Here is a 9,139-nt window from a genome sequence, read left to right on the forward strand (position 1 = left end):
TCTATTTCCAATCTTGTCCATAATCCAAATGTACCCTTAGTATCATACGCACCAAAACATTCCAACATGCATGATTTGCGTTTGCACATCTCATATATGGTGGGTCCCGATCTTATGGTAAGATGTGCAAAACAGATCATGTTGGAAGAGTGGTGAGACAATTTTTGTTGGGAGGAGACACAACTTTGTTCTGCCCCGCCCTTATTCCCCTATAGTGTGGAGTATAATGCCAAAAGAAGGGGCTTACAAATGTTTTTGAATTTAGATTATTGTGTTTTCAAAAACTTCACTATTATCAAATGTACTTCAAATCGTTTTTTTTGCTCAGTTTTGTTTTCGCCCAAAGTATAGAAACAAAGGCTTATTATGAGCTCCGACAAACTCATGGCCGGCTCAAAGAGATGGAACTGCCACCCATTTTTTTAGAGGAAATGGGCCCTCATTTTCAGATTCGAAAAATTCAATTCAAGTATTTGATAGTAACTTTGTTCTCCTTGTAAAAGGTACACAACTGAGAGATTTTGGGTTCCAAGGATCAGGAGAGGGAAGTTATTAGGCACCCCTCTCTCTAAGCTGTTGTATTAGCCCAATATGGGAGTTATTCAAACTCAATTTCTTTCAAAAAACCAATAAACGTAGTTGCCAAAATTTATGAAATCTGGAGAAACGTGTTCTCAGCTTCTCTTGAGACCGACTTTGAGGTGATTTTATCGGGTCTTAGGTACTAATTTCCCTAAGACCCTTGCCTCTTTGCCTCTATACTTAGTCTAGAAGAAGTCGAGAACAATGCTTTCTAAGGTCTCAGAACTTCAAATGATATAGGAAAACTAAAAAAGACTTACCTTTCGTATGTACCATGTCAACAATTTTCCAGCAGTTAAGGATGAAATAAAATGAAGTTTAAATGGGTTCTTGAGCTAGGAAGTGTTTCTAAATGCAACAAATTCCGCTTGAAAATGGAGGAGACGAGTTTGGAATCTGAGGTTCAGAGTACCTCCAAATTTCGGGTGAACATGGAGCATTATATAGGCTAGGAGAAAGCTCTATATAAATGAAATATGTATTTTTTATATTTATTAATTACCTAAAATAATTAATAGATCGAATTCAAATCAAATCAAATATTTTTTAATATTTTCAACATTGCTAAATTAGCCTAGAGATTTCTGGTTAATAAAAACTACCTTTGGTCAAAAATTACAAAAGGAAGATGCTTGAAAAGTAAGAATTTTTGGTCTATCAAAGCTCCAATTAATTGTTCTTGGGGTTTCAAGAGTCTTATGGGAGGGAGATATTTTAAGAGAAGGAGATTGTTCGAGTGCGAGATATTTTAAGAGGAGATTGTTCGAGTACAACTAACATTAGCATTTGCGATGAGCCTTGGGTTTTGTGTTTATCTCATTTCAAGCCTAGTGGGCCTTGACCGGCCTCTTCCCACTTAAATTGGGTAAATGATTTAACTAATCAAGGTGCGAAGGAAGTACGATGAGTCAGGCTTTCACTAATGGCTTGGTTAATGTTATTTGTGATCTTGATTTGCCAAAGGTTAATGGTTCTGGCAGGCTTGTTTGAACCCCTAATACCAAGGGTTGCTTTTGGGTCAAGTTGGCCTACTAGATTGCTTTGCAGTTAAATGCTAGATAGGAGTCAAGACTAATTAATATAGATTTCAATCCTCAGAAATGGAAGAAATTATGGGCCTTGTCAGTAGTCCCTCCAAAGATTAAAAGTTTTTTTTTTTTTTTTTGTAAATATTGTCACAATAGTATGGCAGTTAATGAGGTTGGGCCTTTGGTGGGTTGTGTTCCCTAATCTATTACGCATGCCTTGCTTTTTCGTGATGGTTTTGAATCGTATTTGGATCAAGATGATAAAGTTGATATTTCTGATCTCCCTTTGCTTATTATACAATACTTCTTATGTGGCCAGTGGCTTACATGGAAATCCCGGAATGGTTTTATCTTGAATGAGGTTCAACCTGTCCTAACTTTACAATTTTGAATACAAACAGGTTGATGATAAAGGTGAGGAGAGCTTCGCAAGTCTCTACCTCCACAGGGTGTTGTTAAAGAGAGAGACATTGAAACTATGAAAATTCCCACTATTAAATCAGAAATATATATGAGAAAGTAAGGACATGCTCAATGCAGATTTCTCTGTTGCAAAGCTAAAAGCATTTAAAATGTCAAAAACCACCATTTTATACACCAATGCCTATCTGTAAATTAGCATAAATTCTGAGCTAACACTCACCCCAATTGTATTCTGGGCTTAAAAATTCTGACCCTGGGCTGAACTCTCATTCTCCCAATTATATATTTATGAATTGTACCAAGCCTACGATTCCTCAACAGAGGGGAATTTAGCAAACTGAATCCTAGGGGTGGCAATTTTCCCCGTCCCCAACGGGAACCCAGGCTCCCCGACTCGACGGGGTCGTGGTTGGGGATGGGGCAATCCCCGAATCCCCGATCGGGTTCGGGGACGGGGAATGCATTCCCCGCCCCCATCTGGCCCCGATTAATATATATATAATTATATATAATATAATATTCTATTTATTATATATACTGTAATATTATATATTATAAATTTATATATATAAAGTTATTCGTTTTTAAAATATTAATTATTAAAACGTAAAAAACAGTACAAGTGTAAAACACTAAACTAAAACCCTCGACAAAGAGAAGAGAGAAGTCGAGAACTCTCAACTCTATCTCTGGAACAGCTAAACCAGTGAACCCTAGCTTTGTGCGTGCCTTCACCTTCAACTCTTCGTCGCCAAATCGCCGAATCGCTGACTGCTGTCACTGTCGCCCACCGCCGCCGTCAAAATACTCAGAACCCTACCTTCATGCCTTCTCGAGTAATAGAGAAGAGATACTCAAAGAAGAGTTTCAATCATCAGTCCTTCTAACCTTTGCCGTGACATCGTCACCCATCGGACTCTCTCTCTCGTCATTGACCTCAACTCTTCCAATGGTCCTCTCTCTCTCAGTCTCAATCTCTCTGTTTCAACCTCTTAGTCCGTTGGGGATTCGGGTCTTCCATAGGGATTTCATCCCCATTGGGGTCGGGGATGGGAAATGTAATTCCCGCCCCGTTGCCATTTCAACTGAATCCCAGTTGTTACTCGTCTAACTTAACTCGAAAAGTTTATTTACCTCCGCTGTTTGTCATGGGCAAACAAGGATCATTTGAGACCAACTAACCCACTCAAATTGAGCAGACCATTTGAGGCCTAAGTTTGCCATGGATAAAAGTGGAATTTAAAAAATTGTAGCATTATAATGGCATTTTCTTTCTGTTTTTTTTTTCTTTTTTGTATTATGTCAGAATTTTCTGTCAATAAATTGCACATGCATTTGCTTGAGAGGCAAGGGGAAGATTTTACAAAAGTCAGAACACAGGGGAGGTTTAAGTAATTTACCGCCTTTCTGTATTACATGGACACAAATACCCTTCTTATATATGCATGAGTCTGCTTTTTCTTTTGCTTGGTTTTCCATCTGTACATCAACTTCACTGTAATGTATCCATTAAAAAGAAAGAAAGAAAGAAAAAAAAAAAAGCTTCACTGTAATGTTACAAATCGAAAAAAAAAACTTCACTATAATGTTCCCTTTCTACTTGAAACGAAAGAAGTAAATCCTAGCAAGTGATGCATATTAGAGGAATTATTTTATTTTATTTCCTTGGAAATCTATGCATTGCAACAAAAAAAAAAAAAAAAACAGAAATCTCTACATTAATGGAAAAACACACAGAGCACACACACAGGTTCACCATTGAAGCTTTAGTTTCACTGAGATGGGGTTGCATTACTTTCATCATCATCATTTCCGCCATTGTTGTCGTTGTTGGAGCTGAGGCTGGCAGGAAAGATAATTGTCAACCTCTCTAATTGTTGTTCCAAGATACTAACCCTCTTCTTCACTCTCTCGAGTTCTATTCTTAGCCCGTTGATTGTCATCATACAATATTCTTCGGGACTTATTGTACGAAGACCAAGTTCTGCTCCACGAATTCTTCCAATTAAGGACATAACCATGTCCTGTTCGTTATCCAAACTTTGCCGAAGGTCTTCCAGTGTGCTAACCGTCGCAGACCAAGCTGCCAGCTGGTTTGGTGTTCCCTCTTGTAAAACTGTTGGATCAACACCTCCATCGATTTGAATTTTATCAATGTTGATCTTTGCACCACCCAAATCAACAATTCCTCGCATCCCTGGTTCAGCTCTATCTTGTTCTTTGGTTACCTGATCCTGTTGATCGACGTCAATGGTGTTGCTTATGATCTTACTATTGTCAGCTGCTGCAATAAAATCCTGATCATCTTCCGTCGTCTGGGACTGAGAGGAGCTTTCTTCTTTGTCAGTTGGGAAAATAGGGTCCAGCTCTAGTACTTCCTCATTGAAATTCCATCCACTTATCATTCTTTGCTTGACAGAGTAATCAAGGGATGCTTCGTCGCTGTCATCTTCATGTACATTTACATCGGCGCTGCAAATCGGTGGAGGATGATCTACTATGATTTTCTTGAACCTCTCTTCAACTGTGGGCAACCCTTGCAATAAATTCTTGGTGAGGAAATCTGGGGTCCCGCAGTTCTTGAGGAAGGGATGCTTCAACAACATCTCTGCGGTGGGTCTCTTCGATGGATCTTGATTTAGACAATCTTTGACCATCTCTTTGAAGTTCTTTGAAAACTTACTCTTGTCTTTTGTGTTCTTCCTGTAGTCTTGAAACTTGGTGGCGAATTTCATCACCAGAGATTTTGAGGGAGGAAGATGAGAGAGTGGAGGTCGACCATGAGAAAGCTCTAATGCCGTAATCCCAAATGTCCAAATATCAGCCTTGAAGCTATACCCAGTGTGAGAGTATATCACCTCTGGTGCCATCCAATAAGGTATTCCAGCCACACCATTGAATTTCATGGATGACGGACTGGGTTCGTAGATTGACGCAGAGACACCGAAGTCGGCGAGTTTAATAGACCCATCTGAAGCAACCAGAATGTTCCCAGCCTTGATGTCTCGATGGACCTGGCCTTGGTCATGGAGGTACATGAGAGTGTTGAGGGTTTCTCTCAAAATGATAGCTATGCAGGGCTCCGGCAAGCCATCAGGGAAAGACGAAGAGATGATGGATTGAAGAGACCCACCAGACATGAAGGGCATGACCACCCAGAGATGACGATCGACTGTGAACGAACAATGGGCTCCAAGTTGGCTTTGGATCGATCAAGATCGATTGGATTGATTGCCACGGCCGATGAGTTCGACAGGCATTCAGCCTTGTAGGCAATTGCGCTTACACCATCGCCGATCATGGCAAGTATCTTGTAGGAACTGTGATCGAGAGGGTATTGATGATTCTGTCGAGGGTCCTCATCTTGTTGGGCCTTGGACGACTGACGTGGGTCAGTTACGTTCTTGATAGTTTCAGACTTCAGAATTCAGGTTGATTGAGGGTGATGGTTTTCTCAGAGAAATGTTGTATGGGTTTCTTGGAAGGAGATTGAGGAAGAAGATCAAAGGTCGTAGAGTGGAAAGGTTAATTAATTTCTGGTGGGTTTTCTTGTGATGAAGAAGTGAAAAATTAAGAAGCTAGAGTAGTAGATATATACAGGATAGGTTGTTGCGGGCTTTTAACTTGTATTTCTAGAAACTAAGCACGTGGAACTGCAGGAGAGGAGGAATGTCATTACACCAATACAGAGATCAGGACATGAAAGGACAATCGTTGGTATGGTAGGGGCTCAGCCGCTACTTGCAGCGAGAAGGTGAATAGTTGTTTGTCGAGAGGATATTTGGCTTGTGTGCGCGATGGTATTTGGGCGCAAACTAAATCGGCGACTAGTTTGGTTGAATCTGTAGAGTCGCTTCAACGATGTATAATGGGAGAGCTGGCTAGCCTGGCTTCGATGATGTCGAGGAAGAAAGTTAGGGTATCGAACAACGAATCAGAAGGGAGGGAAAGTTCAATATTAAAATTAAAACTAAAATTAAAAATGAATATTTCTATTTTTAATATATATATATATATTTATATATTAATATTAAATACAATTTACAGTAAGAATGGCAACAGGGTGGGTTGGGGGCGAGGATGATATTGTCCGCCCCCGATCCCAATTCTGAAATTAACCCATCCTTGTAACCAATCCCCCTCGGGGATAAAATTTGTCCTCCATCTCCGATCCCCGACGGGATGGGTTCCCCACTCATTGTTATTCAGTATTCTTTGCAATAAAATATAATTAATTTATTTTTTAATTATTTTTGTATTTTAATTAGGATATATTTTTTGATTGGCATGCCCTACTTGGTCATGATTAGGGGGTGAAAGTTAGGGTTGTCAATGGGTTGGGTTTGGGTCGGGTCTAGTTGGAATCAAAACCGACTCGATAAGAAATTTTAAGGACCTAGAACTGAATCCGGTTTGAAAGGGTTTGTAATTTTTAGACCTATAACCGAATTGACCGGTTCTTGGAAAGTTCAATATTAGGGTATCATATATATATATATGATGTTGATGAAGAAAGTTAGGGTATTGATCAATCGATGAGAAGGGAGGGAAAGTTCAATATTAAAGTTAAAATTAAAAATGATCAATCGGGGATAAAATTTATTCTCCATCCCCGATCCCTTACGGGGATGGGTTCCCCACTCATTGTTATTTAGTATGTTTTGCAATAAAATGTAATTAATTTATTTTTTTAGTATTTTAATTAAACTTTAGGCTTTTCAGAAATTTTGAATTTTTAATTAATTTTTGATGTTTTTTCATTATTGTTTAGTAATTTTTGCTTGAGTATTTTTCAATAATTTTTTATTGGCACGCCTTACTGGATCATGATTAGGGGGTGCAAGTTAGGGCTGTCAATGGGTTGGGTGTTGGAATCGAAATCGACCCGATAAGAAATTTTAAGGACCTATAACTGAATGGACCGGTTCTTAGGGCAATTGGCTCTAAGGATAATGTATTAGGACCTGAAATCGACCCAAATCGATTTCTTGTCCATCAGGTTGTGCTCGACCCATTGACAGCTACAAGTTTGGCTAGGTTATGTCAAGTATTGGCATACCAAACCAGACCTGAGTTGTGGAACACTCAACCATAACATTAATCCAACTTGAAAGCTTCAATTAGGTTGGGTTCATACTTTTTAACTCTAACTTTACCTTAAATATTAGCCTAATCCAACCCTCCTCAATTTTTTCAAGTTGTTTGCCTAGTCATGCATGGAGAAACTAGTTATTTAATTAATGATTACCCATGAGAACTCTGCCCATGAGTTGTGGAACGACTCTAGATCTCCTGCCCATGAGAACTCTGCCTACGTTTATCGTAGCCATACATGGAGAACATCTCATCCTCTACATAGTCTTATGGAGGGGGAGATGTTCCCAATTCATGGGGGTTAGTGTATTGTGGGTAGGCATGGGCAAAATTCTCGTGGGCAGGAGATCTAGAGTCAAATTGAACACTCACCCCTAATTAATGAACAAACTAGTTATTTAATTAATGATTACCAATAAAATAACAATTATAATATAATAGACAACATTATTAATTAATTAAAATAATATTTAACATTTAATTAATTAATAAGTGTTATTGGAGTTGCTTTACCTACTATTTTTCATTTTTTTTACAACCAACCAATCAAATGTAAATATTTTCCACCTATTTATTTACCTATCATTACTACAATTAATGTATATGTATTTGAATTAAAATGAGAGTATACTTAATATTTGAATATAAATTTTTAATAATAATGAATAAACAAATAAAAATAAATAATTAATTATTTCAAAACATTAGTTATACTAATAAAACTAAAAAATAAGTTGCAAAGATTTAAACTATCACTTAATATATAAACATATTTCTATATGTATTATCAAATTAACTATAATTAATTTAAGAAATTAAATAATAATAACAATGATATGTGGTGGTAGTAGTAGTAATAATATACTAACATTACTTAGCATGAATAACTAAAAAATTAATACTTCTAAAATAAACGTTTGTTATATGTTCAAAACTAAACGTCGTCAAATGTTGTGTTTCGACGACGTTTAGTACAAACGTCACTGAAAGCATATATGGCGGGAAAGAAGTTTTTATGACGTTAGTTTAAACGTCGTCAAACACTCGGCGTGAAATGTAACTTTTACAACAGTTATCCGTAACCGTGGCTAAAAGTTCACTTTCTGCGACGTTTGCCACTGACGTCGTTAAAAGTGGAATTTTTTTATAAACGTCGTAACATTGATGTCGCCAAAACGTTTTTTGTAGTGCAGGGATCTCCACTCGTAATTTTTTATAATGTCAACCATTTTATTGTTGTAACTATCCAACAATATAGTCACCACCTTATCTTCCTCTTCCATCCTCACACCGATGCTCTCAAGTTGACTAATTATGTCATGAAAGATGTTCAAGTGTTCAGAGAAACCTTCATCCATTTCTTCATTTTCATGCTATACAACTTTTTTAAGAGTGCCCGATTTAGGAGAGACTTGGCATGATACAAACTTTCTAATTTTGTCTACAGTCCTACAACTGTTTTTTCTCTTTTTACATTGAATATTACTTCATCTGCCAAACACAAGCGAATTGTAGAAACTGTCTTCACGTCCAATCTTGTCCTAATCATCATCTGACATACTTTTTGACTTCTTATCCTTTCCAAGCAAAGCTTTATACCTGCCCTTATTGAACAAGAATGTCATGGAATTTAATTTTTCATAGCTCAAAATTCTTTCTCATCAAACTTTTCAACCTCAAACTGGTTACTTGCCATTTTACCATTTTCTTTTTCTCAAACAATTTCACAAACACCTTGTGTGTCAAACCTCGAAGTTCTGAATACATTGTTAATCCTTGTTCCTAGTAATCGACTACTTCATAAAGAGATTTCCTAGTAATTGACTACTATCAAGATCTGATTCCTAGTATTTGACTACTATACAAGAGATTTCGTAGCAGTCGACTACTATTTCAACAAAGCACAGAATAACCCAATCCCAACAAATATCCAACAACACAAAAGGCAAATCAGAAGTTTAAGTAAAGGAAAGCAAAAGGAATAAGTAATCACAAGGAGAGACAAAAGATTT

General features: G+C 37.5%; 1 pseudogene; it reads right to left on the reverse strand.

The window, feature by feature from the left end:
• Positions 1-3,805: 3,805 nt before the first annotated feature.
• On the reverse strand, positions 3,806-8,485 carry LOC104610101 (serine/threonine-protein kinase BLUS1 pseudogene; annotated as a pseudogene).
• Between the last annotated feature and the right edge of the window lie 654 nt (positions 8,486-9,139).

Source organism: Nelumbo nucifera, chromosome 1 (assembly GCF_055504915.1).
Source record: "Nelumbo nucifera cultivar China Antique chromosome 1, China Antique-T2T, whole genome shotgun sequence".
NCBI classification, from domain to species: Eukaryota; Viridiplantae; Streptophyta; class Magnoliopsida; order Proteales; family Nelumbonaceae; genus Nelumbo; species Nelumbo nucifera.